The sequence below is a fragment of the Podarcis tiliguerta genome (assembly GCF_965153285.1).
Source record: "Podarcis tiliguerta genome assembly, chromosome: 9".
NCBI lineage: Eukaryota > Metazoa > Chordata > Lepidosauria > Squamata > Lacertidae > Podarcis > Podarcis tiliguerta.
Genome location: NC_139542.1, coordinates 49580568 through 49606322, shown reverse-complemented (window position 1 = coordinate 49606322; position 25755 = coordinate 49580568). Strand labels below are relative to the sequence as shown.

Genomic DNA, 25755 nt, shown 5'->3' with positions numbered 1-25755 from the left:
CACAGTAAGGGAAGCAACAAGCATATCCACATAAATATGTCTCTGAAATCTTTTCCACTACTGTAGTGGGGAAAACAACACTTGAAAGCGCATCTGCAGTGAACAAACATTTCCCTGTTGTGTTTAAGTCACCTACAGATGATACTTCTGCAGTTTGAGCGTCGTTCATTTGATCTGTAATGTACAGTCATTCAGTGGTTTGTGGAATATGGTTCTGAGAGGCTCATGATCAGTTTCCACAGCCACTGTGTTGCCATAAATATATTGAGTAAATCTTTCACAAGCAAATAATATACTAAGTAACTCTTTCTCAATCTGTGCATATCTCGTTTCAGCATCAGTGAAGGACTGGCAAGGACTTTGTAAGACCGCAGCACTCAATTAGATGTTGAGGAATCTTATGAAATCAAGATTTGGCAAAGCCACTGATTATTTCTCTCCCTTAATTATAAAGTAAGGTATTATAAAGTATAAAGTAATTGAGATGTCCAGCTCAGTGATGTGCACATAGAGCACATGTATGGTTTGATGATAGATTTTGGCAGCAGATGCAATACCAAATGATAGGTGCAAACATCTATAATGTCAAAATGGAGTACTCAATGCAGAGGTGCACCTAGGCTCCCTTGTGCCCTTGGCAAGGAGATGTATTGGCAGCAGCGCCGGCACCACCCATCTCCAGAAAAAAATGTGACCTAATTCAATAATCACAAATGGCTGTTAAACTGGGTGTTTCACAGCACAATCCTACTCAAAAGTAAATCCCAAAAGTAAAAGTAAATTTACTCAAAAGTAAATGGGGCTTCCTTCCAGGAAACTGGCCATAGGACTACAGCCTAAATCAGGCAAGCCAGAGGCAGGAACTTCTGACAATATCCCACCGACCTTTTTGTTATTTCTAACAAGGCACCAGCAGAAAGGCACTTTCAAACTGTGCCATTATCTCCTCTCTGGCTGGTAATTTTTTTCTTTTTTCTCTTGTTGAGATCTCTTGGATCTAGGCATATGCACAACTGGCCATTATGTTTCTCCCCAAGTACCAATGAACTCACCCAGTCAGCTGGTTCACCTGTTTTCCTAATTACTTCTAAGTCCTCCATCCTGTCTAGCTCAGTAGGATAGCAAATGGCACTTTCCTGCATCACTGAATAACGGGAGGAACTGTATTATTAATCTGGATGGAGTCTTCACCTGGTAAAGCAGCCCAATCCAACAAACAAGTCCTGGTATTCTGCTACGAGTGGCCCTTACCCTTGGACAGTATGGCCCTGCAATGCAAAGATGTGTTTTGCCAGATTTAATTTTTCACAGGTTGCGACCCAAGATGAGTGTCGTATTCTTGGGTACAATAAGGAACAACAGGCTGCTGTTCTCTGTTTTGGCCTTATTGGCAGACTGGGAGAATCTTTTTCAGATGAGTTCTGTTCCCATTTAAATAGGATAGATGTCTCATTCACCTGCACAGAGAGACTCCAGTCTCCCTTTCACTAGTCTTTATTACTTCTACTTTTTTTTTACTCTAAAATAATGTTTAAAAATGGGGGTCGTCTTATACACGGATAGTGCATGGGGGGGGACGGGTGATTGGTTGCAGTCACGAGCAGGAGCTTGTCAGTGGCGATTTTGTGGGTGATTGGCGGCTGCATCAAGTGCTGGTTTGGATTGGCTGCTGCCTCAGTAATTGGGTGGGTGATTGGTTGCTGCGGCAAGGGTTGCTGTGGATTGGCTGTCGCTTCGGGAATTGGGCATGCAGTTGCCCTCTGCTGTTGGTGTGTGGGCAGGCGCATGTTGTCTTTGGCAAAGCAAACGATTGTCAGCGTATGTCATTCGGGTTAGTGATTTTCTGCATTTGCCACCCAAAAAAGCTCAACAACTCTGGGCCATCTCCCCCCCTTTTCTTAAATTTGAGTCGTCCTGTTCCCCCCCCCCCCCCGTCTTATACACGGAAAAATACGGTATCATCTAAAGTATCTTCAACAGTCTGCACCTGATTTTTCTTTCTTTCTCTGGTTTAGCTACACCTTTTGAAATTATTATGCTTCCCACAGTTCAAACATTATTTTCCAAATGCTCTACAGTGTTTGGGTCCTAGCTGCATTCCACACTTTCCCCATGCTTATTTCTTTTGACTTTCTCCTTTCACAGCTGCTTGTGAGGAAGGCATTTCGCCCTTTTGAACGGGTTTCCTTATACTCTGTTCCTTAATATGCAGAGTAGGGACAACATATTCACATGTTTTCAGAGCTGTGTTCTGTACTTTCACAGTTTCTGGATTCAAGTCCAATGGCAAAGGAATTATCTCAATTCTTCCTTGCTAGCTGTAGTGAAGGGGGATAAAAAAAGATGGCAAGTTCAAAAAGTGCCAATTGTTTGATTGAATCACTATTTCTCCCCAGACCGAGGACTCAGCAACATTGGCAAAGAAAAAGCACTTTATGAACGTTATATATACAGTGGTACCTCGGGTTACATATGCTTCAGGTTACATACGCTTTAGGTTACAGACTCCGCTAACCCAGAAATATTACCTCGGGTTAAGAACTTTGCTTCAGGATGCGAACAGAAATTGTGCAGCAGTGGTGCAAGCAGTAGCAGGAGGCCCCATTAGCTAAAGTGGTGCTTCAGGTTAAGAACAGTTTCAGGTTAAGAACGGACCTCCAGAACGAATTAAGTTATTAACCCGAGGTACCACTGTACATTATAGCACTGTGATACCAGATGGTGCTGTGGAGTTCTGATTTTGCCAACCTGGTTTTTCATGCAAAGTTTACAACACATTTAACTGAAACGCTTCTTTGATGTGTCTAGCTCCAGCCCTAGCGCAGGTTACAGAAACTGTAAAGGGCAATCCTTGCTGGTGTCCCTTTTGTTTTTCAAGACATTACTGGAGTGCTCTTTTTCACACATGCAGTTGTCTCTCGGGCGGGTGGGGCATGGTGTATAAAATACAACACTATCTCTGTTTTTTAATAAAATGTGGGAAGTTCTTACATCATGTGAATTGCACCCTTGTTGTTTCTCACACTGCTTTGTGGCAAACATCCCTGTGACTAATTGAAACTACTTGGGAACAGGGCAGGGCTTGAAAGGTCACTGTGGTTTGGTTTTGGTTTTTCGTTAGGTAGAGGCATGCGCACCTACACAGACAGCTAATGCAAGCTGGGACAGCTCCACACTATACATTCAAAGCATATTCAACACATATGACTCCCCACAAGAAATCATGGGAACTGTAGTTTTCCCTCGAGACATACAATTTTCAGTGATCTTAACAAACTATAGTTCAGGCTTCCTCAACCTCAGCCCTCCAGATGTTTTGAGACTACAATTCCCATCATCCCTGACCACTGCTCCTGCTAGCTAGTGATCATGGGAGTTGTAGGCCAAAAACATCTGGAGGGCCAAGGCTGAGGAAGCCTGCTATAGTTCCCAGGATTTGCTTCAAATGTGCATTGAATGTGCTTTAAAAGTGAGCTCTCAATTAACCTGCATAGACAGAAAGAAGATTCTGCATCCCCAGAAGATGTGGGAGTCTGTTTGGGGGAATTTCACCACACCCCGACAAGTATCACCTGGAGAACAGAATACTTGCTGAGATTTTCACCATCATTATCTATTTCTGGAGATTCTGACTCCTTTTCCGATTATGCCAGTCAATTGACAGGGGTGGGGAGGAGGCTGCACCCCCAGAAATAGCACCTGAGAAGGACACAGGTAGAGATCACCACAATCACAATCCTTCCACGACTGCAAATATTCCTCCCCCTCTCCCACTCCATGGAAAGTGAAGGCTTGGAGAAAAGTGCACAAAGAGAAGTCACTACCAAAATAATAGCATGTGGCTGATTCACATAGAAATCCATGGTGAAAAAACAATGCAATAAATAAAATCAAACTATTATAAAAGCAATCTGAAAATCAGGGAATGACGGGCCTGAAATGGTGGCATTACTACAGGGTGGAGCCTGTGTTGTGTGCCTCCTGAAGCAAGAAAGAAGCAGCAGTACGTAATTTGGATTGGACCAAAGATTAGGATCTTTGTGCACTACACTTTAAAATCAGCTTTAAACTATTGTAATTAAATACCTTCCTAGCTAAAGGACCATAGGAAATACTGTTCTAGTTCTATTTACAAACACTTATAAAGGTTCCCACAAACTACAATTCCCTCGGTTTTTTGGGGGCAGAACAAAAACTGTTTAACTGGTTCAAACAATGCTTTTTTCTTTAAAAAATTGTGTAGGGGTTCTCTCATTTTCCTACTCATTGAAATACTGCACCTCAATGAAGCCCAACTTAGATTCACAAAATGTTTAGGGGTATGCATACCCCTGCGTACCCCCAGAAAAAAAGCACCGAGTTCAAGCCCATGTAAGTCTTTAGTGCAAAGTTACCTTTAGCCAACTAGTTCTGAGCCACCGTCAATCAACATGGGACTGTACTACAAAGAGTTGCAAATGTCAAGCAAACCTCAATGATATGGGAGGTCTAGGATTTCAGCATCTTTTTCAAAGCTCAACAGTACTGTAGTCAGTGGGGTGGAATTGGACCAGAACTGCAGTGCTGGGAAACGTAGGTCCAAGCTTTTCTCTCATTTCCAGATTGAAATCCACATACCACCACAACCCCAAGCTCTGCTGTGAAGCCTCCAGTTCGAAGGGACAATATTGTGCCTATGTTTTCCCTGCCACCCACTCATGAGGCTATTAGCAGTTTGGCAGGATTTTGAGAATAAAAAGAGAACTAGGGCAAGAATTATTACCCTTGGCCACTGCCACATCCAGACCCCCACCCCATGCTAGCAGCTTCATCAATGCTTTGAAAATGGCGACAGATTCCTAATAAATGACCCTTAAAAGGTACCCCTGCCCGTACGGGCCAGTCTTGACAGACTCTAGGGTTGTGCGCCCATCTCACTTAAGAGGCCGGAGACACTTCCGGGCCACGTGGCCAGCGTGACATCGCTGCTCTGGCTAGCCAGAGCCGCACACAGAAATGCCGTTTACCTTCCCGCTAGTAAGCGGTCCCTATTTATCTACTTGCACCCGGGAGTGCTTTCGAACTGCTAGGTTGGCAGGCGCTGGGACCGAACAACGGGAGCGCACCCCGCCGCGGGGATTCGAACCACCGACCTTTCGATCGGCAAGCCCTAGGCGCTGAGGCTTTAACCCACAGCGCCACCCGCGTCCCATAATAAATGACCCTTAGGAATAGTTAAAAGAATAAAAATAAAATCTTTGTAAGTAGATATTGCTTCTGATTGTTTTCCAACAGGTACACTTTATAGATGAGTAAACAGAGGGAAACAATAAGCAAATAGATATGAAGAGCAATTAAAACTATTAAAATTATCCAATACCTAAAAATGATCCCCAAGTGACTTTTCCAGTTTCCATAGCACATTATTGGCTCGTCTAGAAATAGAACCGTTGAGTGCACATTTCTCCCAAAGTATTAGCGAAGCTACCTTGCTGTTGCTGTCATATATAGTTAATTCTCAAGGTGATCTAAAATTGCACATATTTTCTGCTTTTACAAAGCCAAATAATCCTGTTATTCAACTTAATGCACTAGGAATTTGCTGATTATGACATGTAGGCTCCCATCTGATAATAGTTTTGCAACCTCTGAATCAATCACTCTAAATAGCAATGTACATGACATGTTGTAGTCCTTTATCTTTAGGCAGTATTTGACATGAAGAATAAAACTGGCTTAAACTGAAAGGCCCATAATTTTATCTGGAAACCCCTGCACTGTTCCTACTTCAGACCACATGGCTGGCTGTACTCTCTCAACAGGAATAAAGAAAATAACTTTGTAGATGGTCAGAAGTGTCATTCTAGCACACAGAAGCTGATGTACTGGACTATTCTATGGCATCGGGTCTTAAGTCACATTGATCAAAACACAAGTGGATATCTATTGGCTTGCAGAGGCTAGATATAGTAGTGGCCATTAGGAGCCATTGTCATCATCAGATCCCAAAAAGAAATGTGTATACTGCCCTTCAACATTAGCTTTGAGGGCAACTTACAAATTAAAACCAATCAAAACATCAACAGAAGCTGAAAGCAACTTAAAAATGTTAGTTTCTGTTTGCCACTGTGCAGCTGCTTAGAGTCACAAGACTCTGTTTACATTCCAGAGACATTCCAGGCTGTTGGAAGTCTCACAGAAGACAGGAGACGGATGTGACGTTACTGGTTTCCTGTCCCTTTGTTTGTTTCAGTTGCTCTCTGCTCTCACAGAGAGAGGATGATATATTTTCTGTCTATGTGGCTTAGTAATAAAACTCATAGCGATGTAGCCATAAATCTCATCACTTCCGCGTGCTGTTTTGATTCTCTGCCGAATGGGAATGTGCCTGGAGCCTCATCAAAGGCTCAGGTCGTTAATCACGTTGGAGGGCGATTCCGGAAGTGGGGCTTTATCAGCTCGGCCGAGTGCAGGTTCCGACAAAAAAAAAGGCCTAAGTTGGAAAAAATAAAAAGGTACCAGAAAGATCAAATTGTGTGTGCACAAGTGAGCTTCCCTAGGGAAAGGGTATCAGAGATAAGAGCAAAAACCAAAAGTATCCTCTCTCCCAGTTGCCAGTTGCCTCACTTCTGACACAAAGAGGAGACCATCAACCAGAGACCATAGTATATGGGCAGATTCATGTAGGAGCAGGCGTTCCTTCAGGGACCTGAGGCCCCAGTTGTGTAGAATATCATAGGTATTGAACTGAGCAATTATTTCCCACATATTCAATAAACGTTTTCCAATCTTCTTTAAACATCTAAACAAGTGGCCAATTTTTGATTAGGAGTTCTAGCATAAGAAGGTTTCCTAATATGTCAGAAATTCAACATGATATTGGCACCTATACCAGTGGAGGGTGGTGGGACCAGTGGGGCCTATTTCCCCCTTTTTCTTACTATCACTGCTGCATGTTGGGCAAGTTTCAACTGCCAGCCCAGTTGGCTTCTGTACAAGGAATAGGGAGGGACGGCCATCTTGTTCCTCACCTCAGTCAGCAAAAAGTCTTGGCTTCAGAAAGGTCACAAGACGGCAGTTGGTGAAATACAAGGGTTGTGAGCACTCAAGCTCCGGTAGAATCTTCCACCCACAGACTGAAATTTTGTAACTTGTCTGGAAAAGAACATGACAGTGCTTGATCTTGAGAAATACATGAATGAAAGAGAAAGAGACCCATGATTCCAGGGAAGGGAGAGAACTGCAGAATCACTTAATTGAGAATTGAGAAAAATACGCAAACGCAAGGAAAGCTTCTGTGACGTATGGCCATCCAACCTCTGTATAAAAATCACCAGTGAAAGAGAGTTCACCACCTTCCAAGGGAGACAGGGAATTCTGGGAAGAATCCACCACCTTGAAGGCCATAGGTGAACAGCTGGACAGATGCAACTCTCTTTGTTCCTAACCTTGAACCAATATATTGGTGGCCCTCGTCTTCGTGGGGTAGATAGTGGAAGCCTGAAAAGAAGGTGGAATTCTTGTTTATTTTTTAAAGCTGAACAACCGATAGATTTAATTGTTTATATAGTGTCCCACCAAATAACCTGCACACTACCGCCTCTGTTTTCTTTCCTGTGGGGAATGAGCACAGAGCTTTCAGTCTCACATCTATATTTGCTCCAAGCACAATCAGACACCAGCACCAGAATAATATATTTTTGCCTGGCCACCAGAGAAACGTCTCAGTTTATTATCTTGTTGGTTGTTTATCTGAACAATTCCTCAAAACCTTTCTGTTTGGTTTCCTCCAGTCAGATGTTTATTGGAATTTAAGGATTCTAACCACATGTTTAGGCTGACCACTTGCATCCCTATCAGGTCTCCTTTCACCTGCTCCTAATATGTTGTTGTTCACTGCATTTTTGTTGCAAGTGATAAATACTGGCAGGTTCTCTGACCACATACAGTTGGCTTTAGAGTGGCATTCCACTGCCCTTCTTTCGCGTCCCTGGACAGCCTTATTTATTTATACCTTGCCTTAGTTTCCACTTGCCAAGGTAGTTCTCAGGGTAGCTAACAATGTTCAAAATACACTAAAACAACCACAAAACAACTAAAATAATTTAAAAGCCAAACACACACAACAACAACAACAACAACAAACCAAGAAGCAGCGGCACAGAAAATTTAAAGTAGAGTCACCTTAAAATACCAAAATTAATGGAAAGGCCACAAGCTGACTCATGGTCTCTAGTGAAGGATGGGCTGTAAATATAAATAATAAAATAAACAATAAGCTAACTAAATTGTGGACAGTAAAAGCTAAGGAGAGGGACAAACACCAGCAGAAAGTTACAGAAAAGGCCCTCACATCCAGTAGAGGCTGTTCTACCATTAGAGTAAATGAGGCACCCAGTTTGGCTTCAGCCAGCCCCCCCCCCCCCGCCACCTGCCCTCTTACTAGCAACCAGCACTGACTTCCACTTCTTTCTTTATTCCCTGCAGAACCCTGAGTAGTTGACGATGCTGATCGGCAAAATTTTCTAGCATTGATGAATAAGTGCATGGTATACACAAAGTAGGGGACGTGGGTGGCGCTGTGGGTTAAACCACACAGCCTAGGGCTTGCCGATCAGAAGGTCGATGGTTTGAATCCCCACGACGGGGTGAGCTCCCGTTGCTCGGTCCCTGCTCCTGCCAACCTAGCAGTTCGAAAGCACATCAAAATGCAAGTAGATAAATAGGTACTGCTCCGGCGGGAAGGTAAACAGCGTTTCCGTGCGCTGCTCTGGTTTGCCAGAAGTGGCTTAGTCATGCTGGCTACATGACCCGGAAGCTGTATGCTGGTTCCCTCGGCCAATAAAGCGAGATGAGCGCCGCAACCCCAGAGTCGGCCACAACTGGACCTAATGGTCAGGGGTCCCTTTACCTTTACTATACACAAAGTTACAGGTTTTTCTCTTGTTGACAGCTGACAAAAAATAGTGATGGCCCATATGATCCTAGTGAAAATGAGCAGTTACCAAAAGAAAGCCTGTGTCATTCACCACAAACGTCAGAGTAGGGCAACCTCAGCTTCTGTGTTGTTCAGGGAGACCTTCCATTCACCACAGAAGATAGTTCCCCTCAGCTTTAACAGAATACCTCACAACTTACACAAGAGTCAGTTAAAGTCAAGTTGTTAAATACCAAGATTTGCATTTGCATCATCATCATCATCATCATTTTACCTACCCACCACTCTAAGGTCCCTGCGTGGGTTACAACAATTAAAACACAATATTAAAAACAATTTAATCCCCAAAATAAGGTGGGTCATAAAAATGTACATCTCAAGTGTCAAGAGGTGCATCTTTTGCCTGACACAGTTCTGTTGGGATGGAGTTCCATAACTTTAGAGTTTGTATCCAGTTTGTTCAGGTTTTAAATCATGACCAACAGGGCACTTTGTTCTTCATCTACCCATTATATAATGCTCAAACTGCCTGCCCGCCATACATTTAAAGCACATGACTTGCCCCAAAGAATAGTGGGAACTATAGTTTGTTCAGGGTGCTGGGAATGTACCTCTAGGAGGTGCAAACTATAGTTCCTAGGATTTTTAAGGGAAACTATAGCTTTAAATGCTTCTGAATGTATGGAGTGCACTCAGCATCAGTATAGAGAAAGAGAAGTTGCTGTAGGAAGTAGTTTGTCATAAACAGAGCCGACCCAGCCATTAGGTGGTGTAAGGCCTCCACCTCAGGGGCCGGAAGCCCCCAAGATGGCATTCTCACTGGTGCCCTGCCTGCCCTGCCACCTCTGGTGGTGATGAAGTGGGCCAAAGTGACCCCTCTGGTGGGCCAAGTTTGGTGACAGGGATTTTTAACCTGCTTCAGCAGTGGAAACTTAAAGTTCTGAGGTAGAATTAGTGACATGGGAGGTTGACATCTCTGCCAGCATCGTGGCCCAAATCTGCTTCCCTTCTCTTTAAAAGTTAAAGTTTTAACCTTAAAAGGAAAATAAAAAAAAAAAAAAGAAGAAGAAGAAGAAGAAGAAGAAGAAGAAGAAGAGGAGTTTGGATTTGATATCCCGCCTTTCACTCCCTTTAAGGAGTCTCAAAGCGGCTAACATTCTCCTTTCCCTTCCTCCCCCACAACAAACACTCTGTGAGGTGAGTGGGGCTGAGAGACTTCAGAGAAGTGTGACTGGCCCAAGGTCACCCAGCAGCTGCAGGTGGAGGAGCGGAGACGCGAACCCGGTTCCCCAGATTACAAGACTACCACTCTCAACCACTACACCACACTGGCAATAAATCCTGATTATGCTCTGTCCCATCTACTTAGTTATACAGTATACTGCTTTCTGAGCACACAAAGAACTCACACATCTCAATAATCTCCCAGGTAGAAAAAAAAAGTGGGCTGAGGGAGGAGAGAGCTGTCTTTTCCTCCACATGGCAGTGAAAGAGACGAGGCTTAGAAAGGATGACTTGCTCAATGCCACCCAGTTTGTTGTTAATGGCTGAGGTGACATTTAACTAGGGAAATCTGGCTCTGGATCTCTTAACTTCTAAAGCAAGGATGGGGAAGCTTTTTCATCCCCTTCTGGGCAAACTTTTGGGGGCCGCATTCAGTGGTGATCAGGGCCCGAGGGAAAAGTGAGCAGAGCAAGGAATGTAATGTTTACCTTTGTACAGCAGGTACACACCCTCTGCGCACACACACACTCCCCCCACTCCATCCTTCATCTAGACAAGCACCAGGCAGCCCTTAAAAAACCCCCACAAAGTAGTTCCCATGAGGAGCGTGGCCTAGGGAGAGCCCCAAGGGACAGATGGAGAGGTCAAGAAGGTCACAATTGTCCCCCAGACCTGAGGTTCCCCACCCATGGCTGCAGTACACCAGCTCGATCAGGGCAAGTGTTTTTCTTAACCTGTTCTGTGTCAACAATGCATTATACAATAGGCAGAAAAGCAAGCTAAATGGCCACAAATAATTCCTTAAATTCCGTGTATTATTTTCATAATACTAGAAAGGACAGCCAGGAATTTATGACTACTGATAATCATCATTAGCTCGGGGATTGGAAAGACTAATTAAAGACTATAAATGGCACATTCCTTCTGAGCACCCTTAGGAAAATTGCACGGATCGAGTAAATCTGCATTGCTCTGGGGAACTCCTGTTTCCTGGCAGAGGTGGATTTAGGGGAGCATGACCGGTTCAGGTATAGAGCCTTGAGAGTGCTGCAGGGGCACCTCAACTATGATGTAGAATGGAAAGCAAGAGGCAGACAGTGCCGAATTTTGGGGTTGCACAGGGCACCCATTTAAATTTGAGACTCCAAGGTCCACTATTGCTCTTGAGCACACCGGGGAAAGTAACTTTCTGTTGGACTATTTGCAGAATTCATACTATGCTTGCAATTGTATCTTGCTTTTTTGCAAAGAGCCAGACTGGAGAAGGAGACAGGGACCGCCTGAGTATACCTGTAGGAAGAAGGGTCCTGTTTTCATTAGTACATTCTGAGCTTTTTTCAGGACATGCAGTGCCTTCATTTCAGGCAGTACTTAACTGAGAGATAGCAGGGCTCCAGTGTGCATAGAAGCTATTAACCTCAACAATGCAGACACCAGTTGCCAAAGCCCAGTGCTGCAGGCACTAGGAATAGCAAGCCAGCAGCTCATGTGACACAGAATCATAGAATCACAGAACTATAGGGTTGGAAGAGACCATGAGCGCCATCAAGTCCAACCCCCTGCAATGCAGGAATCTTTTGCTCAATGTGGGTCTTGAAATTAAGCATTGCCACCCACCCAGGAACCGTGTCCTCCCAAAGTGCTGAAGTAATAGCTCTTGTACCTATGGTACCACCTTGCAAAAACGTCTGGTAAGGCAATCTTTAGCCCAAAACATCCAGAGGGCACTGGGATCTTGTTTCAGGCCAGGTCCTGGCTAGAGAGGGTCCACAACAATAAATGGATGTTGCTCTGTTGGACATACAGCCCTTAAAAAACCCCACATTCTTGCTTTCTCGGTCCTAGGATAATGAACATTTTGTGAAATTGACTAGCCAAAGAGGCACAGAGACAAATGAGTTATTTCCACAGTGAACTGGAGAGTTTATAACTTGTCCCATGCTACATGTCACCAGGACTCATGCAGTGTTTGCTCAAAAGCTGTTTTGTTTACTGTACTGTTGTGGGAGGAAATTGACAACATGGAAATGCTCGAGTCAGTTTAGCAGAGGCTCTTGCCGAGTTCAGTAACCCTTACAGTAACCCCCTGTGTAACAAGCATGGAATGCTGATGCATGTCTGAGGATTCAAAAATAGATCTGTGTGCGCATACAGTTCTGGGAGGCAGGTTAAGGAGAAAGGAATTCAAGGAACAAAAAGAGAGAGGAAGAGTTGCAGAAGTCCTGTCCACGTCTGACCGTTGTGCTTCATTAAAGCAAGGAAGGCTAATTCTGAAGGTCTGCTTTGTGTCTTGTTCTTAAAAGCAAACCTGAAGCATTTGTGAAACCATCGTGCTTGGGATTTTTTGTTGCGGTTCCTTTTAAACTCAAGGTCATTTTCAGTGTCCTTGTGAAATATTTCCTGTGGCTTATTTGAAAAACTTTCCCCACATTCCTTTCAAAAAGATACTGCATTTTGTTTTGAGCTTCTCTGTAAAAAAAACTTAATAGAAACACGTGGTTGAATTGAGGATACTTAAGAAGTTACTAAGGAACTGGTTGTTTGAACTTAAATATTTGTGGCAGAGCATTCACCTGCAACACCAGAGTAGCATCCTCCTACAAGGCTGCTGTACCAGTAGAATTTGTAGAGCTCAGTGTGGAGCAATTGAACATGTGAAGGAAAAAGGTGTCTTTCACCTGTAGAGTGCATTCCCGTCAGTGAATAAAGCCAGAGGTAAAAGTGGGTGGAGTTTGCAGCATTGCATAGACTGGGCCCCTCCATTCAGGTGTGTCATTGAAGGTGTCTCCTTCAACATGGGGTATAAAAAGTTAATGGGATTTAAGCAGGAAGTTACAGGATCTGCACTGATTGGAAATGAAGTGGTGCGACTGCCTCAGAACTTTTGCAGGCATAAACAGTTATTGAAAGCAGGATCATGTGTGACTACCCTGAAAGCATCATTTGCACAAATAATCAGGAATGTGCAAGAAGAGGAGTTTCCAGAGGGGCCCTTAATGAGCTAACCCCATCTCTCTGCCTCTTCCTTCCTCTCCTCATTAGTCACACATAGGAGATGGCAGGCAGGATATATGGGGTGCTTACCCTCCCTGAAGGGATGCGGGTGACGCCAATCAGAAGTTGGCGGTTCGAATCCCCGCGACGGGGTGAGCTCCCATTGCTTGGTCCCTGCTCCTGCCCACCTAGCAATTTGAAAGCACGTCAAAATGCAAGTAGATAAATAGGTACCGCTCCGGCGGGAAGGTAAACGGCATTTCCATGCACTGCTCTGGTTCGCCAGAAGTGGCTTAGTCATGCTGGCCACATGACCAGGAAGCTGTACGCCGGCTCCCTTAGCCAATAAAGCGAGATAAGTGCCACAACCCCAGAGTCGGCCACGACTGGACCTAATGGTCAGGGGTCCCTTTACCTTTACTACCCCCCCTGAATGGAAATGAATGAGGATAAAGTAATCTCTCGCTCCATTTCACTGCATAGGGAGGGAAGCATGTGGCTTTTTGGAAGAGAGGAGCTCTTATGGATGCTTCTCTAGAGATCAGCAGTTATTTATTTATTTCGTTCCTGCCACCTGGGTTCCACTTGCTGTTTTGCTTCAGCACTCCCCCATGCTCCAGATAAAGAATGGGCAAGGATCCTCTTCCACTGCCATACAAAGTAGCTTATTTCTTAATAAATATATTCCGCAAATTCATTCCTGGAGAAATATTGAACATCAAAGAAACCACAAACACTCTAATCCTAAACACTTATACTGATAAGCAAATCCCATTGACCGCAGTGGTATTTCTGCCTGGGATTTCAGTTTTTATTTAACATTTAGTACACAATTGTACCCAGCAAACATTCCATAGGGCTCACTCCCCATAAAGTATGCCTTAAATATGTATATATTTATTTATTTATTAAAAAAGAAATGCTTCATTAAATACACATGTTTTAATGAAGATATAGTTTTAAGTTAGTGCTTTTCCAAAGAAATAATTTCTCCACTCTCTGGATGGGGATAAAACAAAATCCTCCCAAAAATCACAGGGTGTATGCGGGGAGAATACATTTCTCTGAACCTGTGGGACTTTCCCCTATTTCCCCCCTGCTTTTTAAACACGTTTTGATTTCAATGGATTCCGGAGTTCTTCTTTAGCCAGGCAAAACACAAAATATGTTTGCCTGCTGTTGGACTTCCCATGGTCATCTGGTTAGCTCTCCATACATCTTCTTTCAGGCAGGAGAGGCACTTTCCAGTGTTTAAACACAAACTTTGTTTCTTTTTTCATCACCTTGTTGCTTAAGGCAGATCTGTACCACTAGAAAGAATGTCCACTGAAAACAGACAATGGTATGTGAAATAAGAGGGGAAGGCCCAAGAACAAGCAGAAATGTCACTGTTAAGTTGTGGGTGAACATATCAGACGACACAGCGATTCTTCAAACAGCTCTTGTTTATTCCCAGGCCAGAACAGAACTGAACTGAAGGGTTCAGTCAGCCTGCTTATATAGAGCTCCAGTACAATGTAACTGTAACAATTTTCTAAAACTATCCAATCACTGAACGTCACTTTTGATCCCTTATTTGCATAACTATCTACAGTATCCCCCTGCTGGCCCAGGGTGAGAACTTCAGTACATAACAGTTACCTACAGTGGAAGTCCCCAGACAGGCTGAGGGATCATTGCTGAGTGATGACCAGTGTCACCATCTTCATGAAGCATCCATATAACCCTGTTAAAAAAACAACACCTTCAGTGTCTTGGATTGGGGACAGGAACTAAGAGGAGCCAATGGCTAAGTAAATGCATGTTAGGAACAAAACTAGAGTCTCAGCAGAAAGTCCTGCAACCAATTTCCAGGTTTGTGTGTAGCTTTCTTTCCTCTGTAGTAGGTTTGTGAGATAAAGAATGCCAGCCAGCTGGTCTCTCGGCCAGCAGCAGAAGCTGACTGGCTCTGGACTCTCTGCACTGAGGGATGAGTCGCACTTAGAGACAGGCTAGCTGGGAGAGCTCAGGTGGAAGGAAGCACTGAAGCTCAGTGGTAGAGAATATGTTTTCTTTTTATGCAGAAGGTCCCAGGTTCCATTCCCAGGCATCTCTAGATAGTTCTAGGAATGTCCCCTTTCTGAACCCTGGATAACTACTGCCTGTCAGTGCAGGCAATGCTGAGGTAGATAGATGAATGATCTGATTCAGTAGAATACATCTTCCAGTGTTCCTACGATCCCATGAGGTGAGTGCATTCCCAGTATTCAGAGACTCCACAATAGGGATGGGCAAATAGGTCAGTTTCTGTTTCTCATTTTCCAGCCTTAAATTTGCCTCCCCACACTTCCACATCTGTTTGTGAATTTTTAAAAACTAGTTCTCATAAATAAAGTATCATCTTATTGTGAATTTCTCCTAATATCCTTTTTTGGGGGGGGTATGCAATATTGCCTAATACAGTGGTACCTCGGGTTACATACGCTTCAGGTTACATACGCTTCAGGTTACAGACTCCGCTAACCGAGAAATATTACCTCAGGTTAAGAACTTTGCTTCAGGATGAGAACAGAAATCATGCTCCCGCGGTGCGACAGCAGCAGGAGGCCCCATTAGCTAAAGTGGTGCTTCAGGTTAAGAACAGTTTCAGGTTAAGAACGGACCTCCAGAATGAATTAAGTAACCCGAGGTACCACTGTATCCAGAGTTAGATCCTGCATTTAAATTAACAAATAGAAGTGGTAATAGGCATAGGCATAGGCATAAGTACTGATTTAAGGCTTTCTTGCCACGGGATATTGTTTAATCTTGGACCTTGGTAGGTATCCTTTTAGAAATGAGGCACTGGTTGTTGTTTTTTGGAACGTGGAATTGTCTTAGTTATTGGCATTTATTTTCACTTAGGAAGGCAAGCCATGAGTTGCTATACTAGAAAAGCGAAATCTGAAGTAACCTCAATTGTTCTGGGACAACAACAACAACAAAAGATTGCGCCACAAATTAAATAATAAAAAAGTTAATGTTTTAAACAGAAAATCTCATTAAAAATAAATAAATTATTGCTGGGTCATCCAAGGTTCAGAGCAGCCTTGCTGATTGTGAATATTCAGTGAAACATTGAACTGACGTCAAGGGAGGCTAAGGCTAGATGCCACCTGTGATAGCCCTGCTTCTAATTCATGCAGCTTTTGCCAACCTGGTGCCCTCTAGGTGTTTGGGGCTCAAGCTCCCATCGACATTAATGCATACACAAGGTTTTTATTAAAGGTTTAGAAAGCCGACTGCTTCTCAGATTGCAGTTTTGCTGTGTAACTTGAGCTGACGTACGTAGGAAATGGAAAAATGTTCCGTTGTAAACAGAGGCTAGACAAACAACAAAAACGCCTGCGGACATGATTTCATTCCATTTGCTCCCGCTATTATCTTATCAGTTTTAAAATGAAACATAAGCTAAACAAATGAAATGCCACTGTTTTTATAAACAGATCTCTTCCATGTAAACTCAAGCCACAGGTGCTTTATAGGAACATAGCAAGGCATGCATCTACCCTAATATGCACGGTGACATACCAGTTTTGAAAATGGGAACCTGAGGCACGGGATTCTTGAATGAGGATAAATGTGAGCATTGCGTGATGAGATTGTTATAGGTGAATGTTAAGGGGAATGTAAGTTGAATGGTAAATGTGCATAACAACCAGCCATTGTGTACATTCACCAGGCCTCAGTAGGCCCTTTAAAAATCCATACATGCCCAGGTTGTGGCAAACATTTCAAGGATAGGAACCGTTTTGTTAGTTCAGCAGCAATTTTAGTGCAAAGTTCTCCCAATATACGCAGTTTTGCCATATATTCACATTTTTGCAAGGCAATGTTTCCTAATACAATCCATTTTCTAAACTATTTTCACAAATATATGTATTTATATACATTTCCTCTAGTATGTGCATTTTTACCCAGATTATTTGGCTGAACAACAGCCATCCTATGATGTTGTGCACTTTCCCCAAATTTTGCAAAATTCAGAGAAGTGCAAATTTCAAAGGCTTCTGTTTGTGCATTGTTACATCTTTCAATGTGACCTCATCAAAGGTGTCCCTTATCCCTGACTGCAGGTGGTTGGTTACCCACTGGCTCTCTTGCTGCAAGGCAGCAGGCTCCTTTAGTGGGCTGCCCAGGTACAGAGGTCACTAAAGGTGAGGCAGCCGGTGACTCATTTCCCCACCCCGTTCTCAGTTTCACAGCAGTGACCATTGGCTTATATAGCTTGCTTGTTAACTGAACCACGGGAAACTGAGACCCAGTGAAACTGAAAGTAAATGCTGCCAAAGCCCTAGGGTTGTGAGCGTGCAAGCCTGATCCTTCACTTGTGACTACACAATTGAGGCCTTCTTTTTTTACTCCCACGTTATTCATCCATGTGTTAATCAGTGGCGTAGCGTGGGTTGTCAGCACCCGGGGCAAGGCAAGTCATTTTCACCCCCTAACCCGTGGATTTGTGCCCCCTAACCGGTGGATTTCCGTCCCCTAACCCTAACCCCCAGATGTTGCGCCCGGTGCGGCCGGCCCCCCCTGCACCCCCCACGCTACGCCACTGGTGTTAATCACATATTTAAAATGTGTTGTTGATGAGACTCTAGTTGAAGTTCAACGCTAAAGTTGCTTCATCGATTGAGGCATTGCTGTAAACAAAATTCAAGCAATGTTCACGTAGGTTTCCAAACAATACTTGAATTGTCTCGTCGTTGTGCAGAATGGCCTTGTCTGAAAATTTTGTACGACCTCATTTGCTTAATGCCTTTCGATGACTGTTGGCTACTAGCTATCCAGCACATTCAATCTGGGTAAGGCCTCAGGGAAAGTGCCTGAGAATTGGAATGTACAGTAGTCAGTGGAAGAGAAGGATCCTAAGGGGTGGGGTTGGCAGCCAGCTGGCAAAATGCAATTCAATTGCTTTAAAGGAGAAACACACTGTTTGCCTAAGGGTCTTCTCCTCTGTGCTCAACTTGAATATTTTATAAACATGTATTACAAAAAGCACTATAAGATTCTCATACTCTCTTCCCAACCAAATTCCTACCAGCTGCTGAGCCATCAAGAGTTGCTAAGTTCAGGTTTTGGTGTCTCATCCCGGGAAATGTGACAGAACAAGAGAGATCTTTCAAATAGTTTAGCCCTGACCTTGTCCACAGTCGCCAAGCAGTGAAAGCTTTTAGCACCGCTATGCTGGTGCTTGCGCTCTGCCTAGGAAACAAGCATCCATGTATCAGTAGGTACATCAAGGAGGTATTAGGGCTAGGTGTGTCAAAGGAGGGCTGGAGTACTGGCTGAGGGGGGATACGTTTTCTGAAATACTTTTTTCTGGAGCGTCCCGTGTGTGTGTGTGTGTGTGTGTGTATATATGCGCAGAAGAATGTAACATAATAATTCATATAAACAATAAAAAAAATCCCCCAATCCTAACTTAAACATATTTATTGATATATGTGTATATTTATATTTATATGTCCAAATGAATATCCAAACGAGACTGATGATCATTTGATAAAAATTCAAACATAGAAAAGGCAGTGAGATCTTCAAACCACTGAGTAATGGAGGTTGAGTACTTATCCTTCCAGTCTTGAAGCAGAAGTCTCTTTGCCACCATAATGTCTCATAGGATCCGCTTTCATTGTGCCCACAAAAAGGGAATGTAATTTAGAAGTGTCTGAACACCTGAAAATATAAATAATTCCAGTTGAGTTGCCCGTTATGGCGGACAGGAGCTCTTTCGCGGAAAGGGCGCCGGTGCTTTGAAGCCAGGGGAGAACCACTATAGCGCTGCGGTACCCCGAAAAACCCTCAAATCGAGCGTTCTGAGGACCTGGTGTTCCTGTGGGTGTGTGGAACAACTCCCCCGCTCCCCGATAAGCTCCAAAAAGAGCGCTGAGTGCGAGCGGGGTTGGAGACGGAGGCACTTGGGAATCGACGCGCTTCCTTCATTGCACAATGCTCTGAGTCCGTCAATCGTGAGCGGCCAATTCCTCCAAAAAAAAAATCAATTGGAAATTCGTGAGTAAAAGGATATAAATTTGACCCTTTAATTTGGAAGTTGCTGTGCAGTCCAATACACCTGCAACGTCATTTTGAGCCCACGGACAAATAATGTTATTAGTTTTGGTGGGTGGGTGGGGAGTAGGCTGTATACCAAGAACCTTCTAACCCCTGGGTACAGCAAGTGTTAAAATATAAGCCAGGCTACCTTTCAGTTGAGGTGATAGCCTGGACAACGAGCCATTAGCGGGAACAAAGGAAATGAATCTGTGTGATGTGGCAAATGGGTAGGCCTCCGTCCCTCAACCCGTGAGTAGTTAGAAGGAGAGTTTTGCAGTGATGTGAGCTAGAAGCAAAGCGGCAAACTGGGGATAGAGAGAGCAGTGTTTGATTTCTGTTTGTATCCAAGCCTGTGGCTATAGGAGAAGCAAGACCCTTTTGGGGTGCTGATGCTGTGAGCCCCTCCATCGTAGGCTCAGGTGGTTTATACATATAAACCATATATTATAAAGACACCACAGCCTCCACTGTGCCTCCTTTAGTAGTAGTAGTAGTAATGATGATAATAATGATGATAATAATGTATTATTTCTACCCCACTCATCAGACTGGGTTCCCAGCCACTCTGGGTGGCTTCCACCGTACATAAAAACACTGTAAGACATTACACCTTAAAAAGCTTCCCTATACTAGGCTACTATCAGATGTCTCCTAAAATATATATAATTACTCATCTCCTTGACATCTGATGGGAGGGCATTCCACAGGGTGGGCGCCACTACCGAGAAGACCTCTGCCTGGTTCCCTGTAGCTTTACTTCTTGCAGTGTGGGGACCACCAGAAGGCCCTTGGTGCTGAATCTCAGTGTCCGGGCTGAATGATGGGGAGGTGTTCCTTTAGGTATACAGGGCCCAGGCTGTTTAGGGCTTTTTTTCCCTTTCCTTTTTTATAATAGTTAGTTTTTATTTCATTTTAATACAACACATACAAAAAGAAAATATGAGGCTTTTTAGGGCTTTAAAGATTAGCACCAACACTTTGAATTGTGCTCAGAAATGTACTGGGAGCCAATGGAGGTCTTCCAGGACCAGTGTTTTATGGTCTCAGTGGCTGCTCCCAGTCACCAGTCTAGCTGCTGCATTCTGGATTAGTTGTAGTTTCCGGATCACCTTGAAAGGAAGCCCCATGTAGAGTGCATTGCAGTAGTCCAAGTGGGAGAGAACCAGCACATGTACCACTCTGGCAACACAGGCGCAGGCAGGTAGGGTCTCAGCCGGCGTACCAGATGGAGCTGGTAGACAGACACAGAATTAACCTGTGACTCCATGGACAGCTGTGAGTTCAAAATGACTCCCAGGCTGCGCTCCTGGTCCTTCAGGGGCACAGTTTCCCCATTCAGGAAACATGAGCTTTGGAAACATGAACTGTGTGAATGACCAAGAGCCCTTTGAATCATGCACTGCTCAGAGACTGGGGTGGTGTGCAATAATAACAAATCATCTGCACAAATAACTATTTTAAATTCCACTTCATGTAAAAAACAACAACCATGAATTTTCCTATTCTGCTCCAAACGCAAATAAAATATCAACGGAGAAAGGACAGCTCTGCCTCATACTTCTCCAAACCAAGCACACTTGAAAAAATTCCATTTGTTCACACCTGTGATTGCTGAGAAAGCTGTAAGATTCTATTCCAATTCTTAGATTCCCAAGGAAACCTGGTGAGAGCATGGCAAGGTTGTGAGGTTGTTATGCAATACAATAAGAGCCCTCAGGTGATACTAAGCCAGTTCATTCAGTTTATTTGATCTACCTTCTTTTAGCTATACAGCTGCAACATTACTCATGATATCACCAGCCACAATCAAAGCACCAGAACACATTCCACTTTCATTGTCAGCATTAGCTAAAGGAGAATGAAGTTCTAAGCTGCCTAGCACAGGCTCTCATGGTCCTCTCCTTTCAAAGTAAACATTGACAGGTATATCTGTGCTTGATTAAAAAAAAAGACCTATTGCCAGCTCTATGTTGTTGGCATCCATCTGTCTCGGGAGACAATGGAGTGCATCTCTGGGGGTAAAATCAAACTGCTGCATTTAGCCTGGCGGTCCTAAACTGCCCAAATGACAAGGTCCCCTCTTGACCACATTGATATGGTTTCAAAGGACAACAGAGCAATACATTAGGCACCAGCTTAGGAGCAGGGATTGCTGGAAAGAGGAGTACAAGGTGCCATCCAACCATCTCAGGGACTCCAGATTTGTATATGGTTTACTCCTTAGTCTTTTCTTCTCCTGAAGTTATCCCACAAGGTAGCAGAGGTGTAGGATCATAGTTTTCCTTCTCCTAGATGGGCTACCTTCCCAGGTTGAAGAGCCCCATCTGCCCCCTCTACAGCCCATGCAGAAACTGCTTTCTTGACCATTGAATCCACTGTTGGTCTCATCCACTCAATCCGCCGGAGCCTGTCTTCACATGCAAGGGAAGTCTCTAACTCACTGAGGGTTTGAGACCCATCGGCTATCTCACCTGGTTTAGTTGGCCCGTTGAAGCTGTTTCCTGGGGTGTGGCCTCTGTCACATACTGACAGCTTCTAGGAGCCACAGGTAAGAGCTGAGTGCAGGGTGGGGACCAAAGGTGGACAAACTACCCCAGAAGGAGCACAACAAATCCCCCACCAGAGGCACTACCCCTTCCCTAACATGCCGTATACCCATGGTATTTTTTAATATATATATACAGTGGTACCTCGGGTGGTGCTGTGGTCTAAACCACTGAGCCTATGGCTTGCCGATCAGACGGTTGGCAGTTCAAATCCCCACAACGGGGTTCGAAAGCACGTCAAAGTGCAAGTAGATAAATAGGTACCGCTCCGGCGGGAAGGTAAATGGCGTTTCCGTGTGCTGCTCTAGTTCGCCAGAAGCGGCTTAGTCATGCTGGCCACATAATCCGGAAGCTGTCTGCAGACAAATGCCGGCTGCCTCAGCCAGTAAAGCAAGATGAGCTCCGCAACCCCAGAGTTGTCCGTGACTGGACCTAACGGTCAGGGGTACCTTTAACTTTACCTCGGTTTACGAACTGAATCCATTCTGGAAGTCCTTTCTTAAACCGAAACCATTCTTAAACCGAGGCACACTTTCCCTAATGAGGCCTCCTGCCACTGGCGCCCTTCCACCTTTTGGATTCCGTTCTTAGACCGAGGTAAAGTTCTCAATCTGGGACACTATTTCCAGTTTTGTGGAGTTCATAAACCGAATGTTCTTAAACAGGACTGTTCTTAAACCGAGGTACCACTGTACTGGGGGTTATCACATAGGTGAGTTGCTAGAGAGCCAGTGTGGTGTAGTGGTTAAAAGCGGTGGACTCGTAATCTGGTGAACCGGGTTCGCGTCCCCGCTCCTCCTCATGCAGCTGCTGGGTGACCTTGGGCTAGTCACACTTCCCTGAAGTCTCTAAGCCTCACTCACCTCACAGAGTCTTTGTTGTGGGGGAGGAAGGGAAAGGAGATTGTTAGCCGCTTTGAGATTCCTTAGGGTAGTGATAAAGCAGAATATCAAATCCAAACTCTTCTTCTTCTTGCAACTTCTGGTTGCCCAAGTCATCTGGACTGCAGGATAAGTATTACTCCAGAAACTTAGGACTAACATCACACCTGTTCATTTAGTGATCCTCAGTAAGCAAGACCTAGAACTGGCACATGGCTCCATCTCTTCTCCAGAGAGATGCAGGAAGGACACAGCTTAATCTTCCTGCTCTGCAGTATTGAGACAACTTGTCTGCCAAACAAGTGTTCTTTCACTGCTGTTGTCCCCATCCGCTATCCTTTAGCAAGGACGTTTGGATGGGGCTTTGCCAATTCAAGTGTTCTCAGGATTGCATTCCTCCCTTACAGATTGGTCCATTAAATATAGCACATGCTCTTGGCATCAAATGTGGGGCAAGGGGAACAACCTGTAAACACTCCTTGCACATGTTTCTTTAGCAAGTTATTAAGTTATATGAGGGGACTGGGCCAAATGGACAGAGCAGAGCTTGATGAAGAGAAAACAGGAGAACCATATTTGCAAAGTGCCTCATTTTATTTCCTGTATTTTCCCTGATCTTCAATACCCAGTGATTTTTGCCTGCCATAGAAGTGATCCCAAATCCACCTAATCAGAACAGAACAGAAGCTAGTACAACTTGAAAATGCAAGGAAGGAAGATGGCTTGTCTTGTTGATTTTGCTAATTTGCTCTGTGGCTTTGAATTGTTTTACGCACTGTTTAATGTTTGCCTGTTTTCAGCTTGCGGAACTTTTATTGTATTTGCATTGGGGTTTTTTTGTATGCCACCTTAAGAGCCCTCTGGGAAAGTGGCTCATACATTTCAAGCCGGACAGGTCAATCTTGGGCATATATGACTGAAACTGCTTTTATTTATTCAAGAGTAAAGCAACCCACCTGATCATTTTGTTGATCATGCAATATATCTGCTGATTTTACATGTCACGCAGTGCAACCCTGTCTATGTTTACTCAGAAGTATGACTTGCTGTTTTAGTGGTTCTTACTCCCTAGAAAATGTACTCAGGATTGCAGCCATTGAAACTGTGTATACATCATACATTAAAAGCACATAACTTCCCCCTCCCCCCAAAAAAAGCATCATGGGAACTGTGCTTTACCCTTCATAGAGTTACATTTCCCTTTTTAAAAAAAACTACAATTCCCAGGATTATTCCCCCCCGCCCCCCGGAAGTCATGAACTTTAAATGTGTGGTGTGTATGCTGGGTAGCCAATGCAGTGCTGTATAGATCTTTTGTAGGGCTGTCATACATCTGGATTTTCCCAGACATTACTGGAATTTCAAAGGCACAATTGACATCCGGGGGGGATTTCCGAAAGTCAGCGCTTTGTCCTGGATCTTAGGCAAGTCAATTGAAAAATCATGTTTATTTGGCAATTTTGTAAAAAAAATATCTCAGTAACTTAGGGGTTTTCCTTAAAAAAGCTCCACAACTCTTTCGGGGTGTCCTGGTTTTTTACTTTTTGAAATATGGCAACCCTATCTTTTGGACTACAATTTCCATCATCCTGACCACTGACCATGTTTGCTATGGCTGATAGGAGTTGTAGTTCAGAATATATGGAGAGCACCACTTGGCTTGCCTTGCATGTGCTACATCTGCACATTCTCATGTAGGAAAAAGCATATAAACAATCAGCTATGATGACTGCACTTGCATCTGTTTTGCTGCAGCTCTCCAGCAGAAAGGGCTTTACCCAGGTTTTGCACAACTGAATTCGAAGGAAGGGCTGAGAACTGGGATGTGTGCAAGCCTATGCTGGAGCGGCCCCAGCACACAGAAGTCAGTAGTACTTTACCTTGCCTAACCCTGGGAAGGATTAGAAGGCAAACTTGCTAGACTCCAACAAATTGGCAATCCATGTAGCAGCCCCAGATTTAGGGCTGTCTGGGCAGCTCCACCACACAGGGCACTGAGCCAAGGGGGCACATAATAATAATAATAATAATAATAATAATAATAATAGAAGAAGAAGATTTTTACAGCTATCTGCTGAGAAGATCCATAAAAAGCAACTGTAGCAACATGAATTATTGTGAAAAAAAGAAATATTTAAGGCGGAAGCACCCAATTTTGTCCTCACTCAGGGTGCCATCTTACCAAAGTCTGCCCCTGAATGTTGCTAATCAAATGTGAGTAAAGAAGAGTTCAACAACAGTGTCAGGGTGTTGTGACATCATCAGAGCCTGAAGCTGTAAAAGCCTGTTGAGTAGCTAAACATCCTGTTTATGCTTCTTATTTCTTGTACTTCTAGTAATGTATGGCAAGCTGCCATTCTGGCAAATGGGGCAATTACGGAGAAAAGAGCCAGCATTGAGATGGAGAGAGGAAATACATATACCTCCTATAGGCATCTTTTGCCTCCTATTAGGGTGCCCTCTAAATAACCAGTCTATGGCCTTCTTAAAATGTGTGCCTATCCAAATCACGAGTGCTGATTTGGCAGCAGGAGAACCCCATTAGCTAAAGTGGTACCTCAGGTAAAGAACAGTTTCAAGTTAAGAACAGACCTCCAGAATGAATTAAGTTCTTAACCTGAGGTACCACTGTAGTATTAATTGCCAGTGTGATGTAGTTGCCACAGTAGGACAAGGGAGACCAAGTATGAAATGACCACACAGCCATGAAGCTTTCATTGGGTAACCAGATGGGTCAGAGTTACTCTGACCCAGAGTCAGTGACCGAGAGCCAGTGTGGTGTAGTGGTTAAGAGCAGTAGTCTCGTAATCTGGGGAACCGGGTTCGCGTCTCCTGTCCTCCACATGCAGCTGCTGGGTGACCTTGGGCCAGTCACACTTCTTTGAAGTCTCTCAACCCCACTCACCTCACAGAGTGTTTGTTGTGGGGGAGGAAGGGAAAGGAGAATGTTAGCCGCTTTGAGACTCCTTAAAGGGAGTGAAAGGCGGGATATCAAATCCAAACTCTTCTTCTTCTTCTTCTCCTCAGCCTAACCTACCTCACAGAGTTGCTATGAGGGCAAGACAGGAAAGGAAACCACTTATATCCCCTTGGTTTGTGCAGACTTAGGAGGAAGTCC

At 44.0% G+C, this 25755-nt stretch overlaps 1 protein-coding gene and 1 long non-coding RNA gene across 2 annotated transcripts in view; one reads left to right on the top strand and one right to left on the bottom strand.

Moving 5' to 3' along the window:
• The window catches only part of ACSL1 (acyl-CoA synthetase long chain family member 1), an 85928-nt gene that overhangs the window by 7822 nt on the left and 52351 nt on the right, over positions 1 to 25755 (top strand). The window lies entirely within an intron of this gene.
• Positions 14563 to 22961, bottom strand: LOC310657431. The gene is made up of 2 exons (XR_014501778.1): positions 22620 to 22961; positions 14563 to 14861 (listed from the first exon to the last, which is right to left on the bottom strand). It is a non-coding gene; the product is annotated as an uncharacterized lncRNA (long non-coding RNA).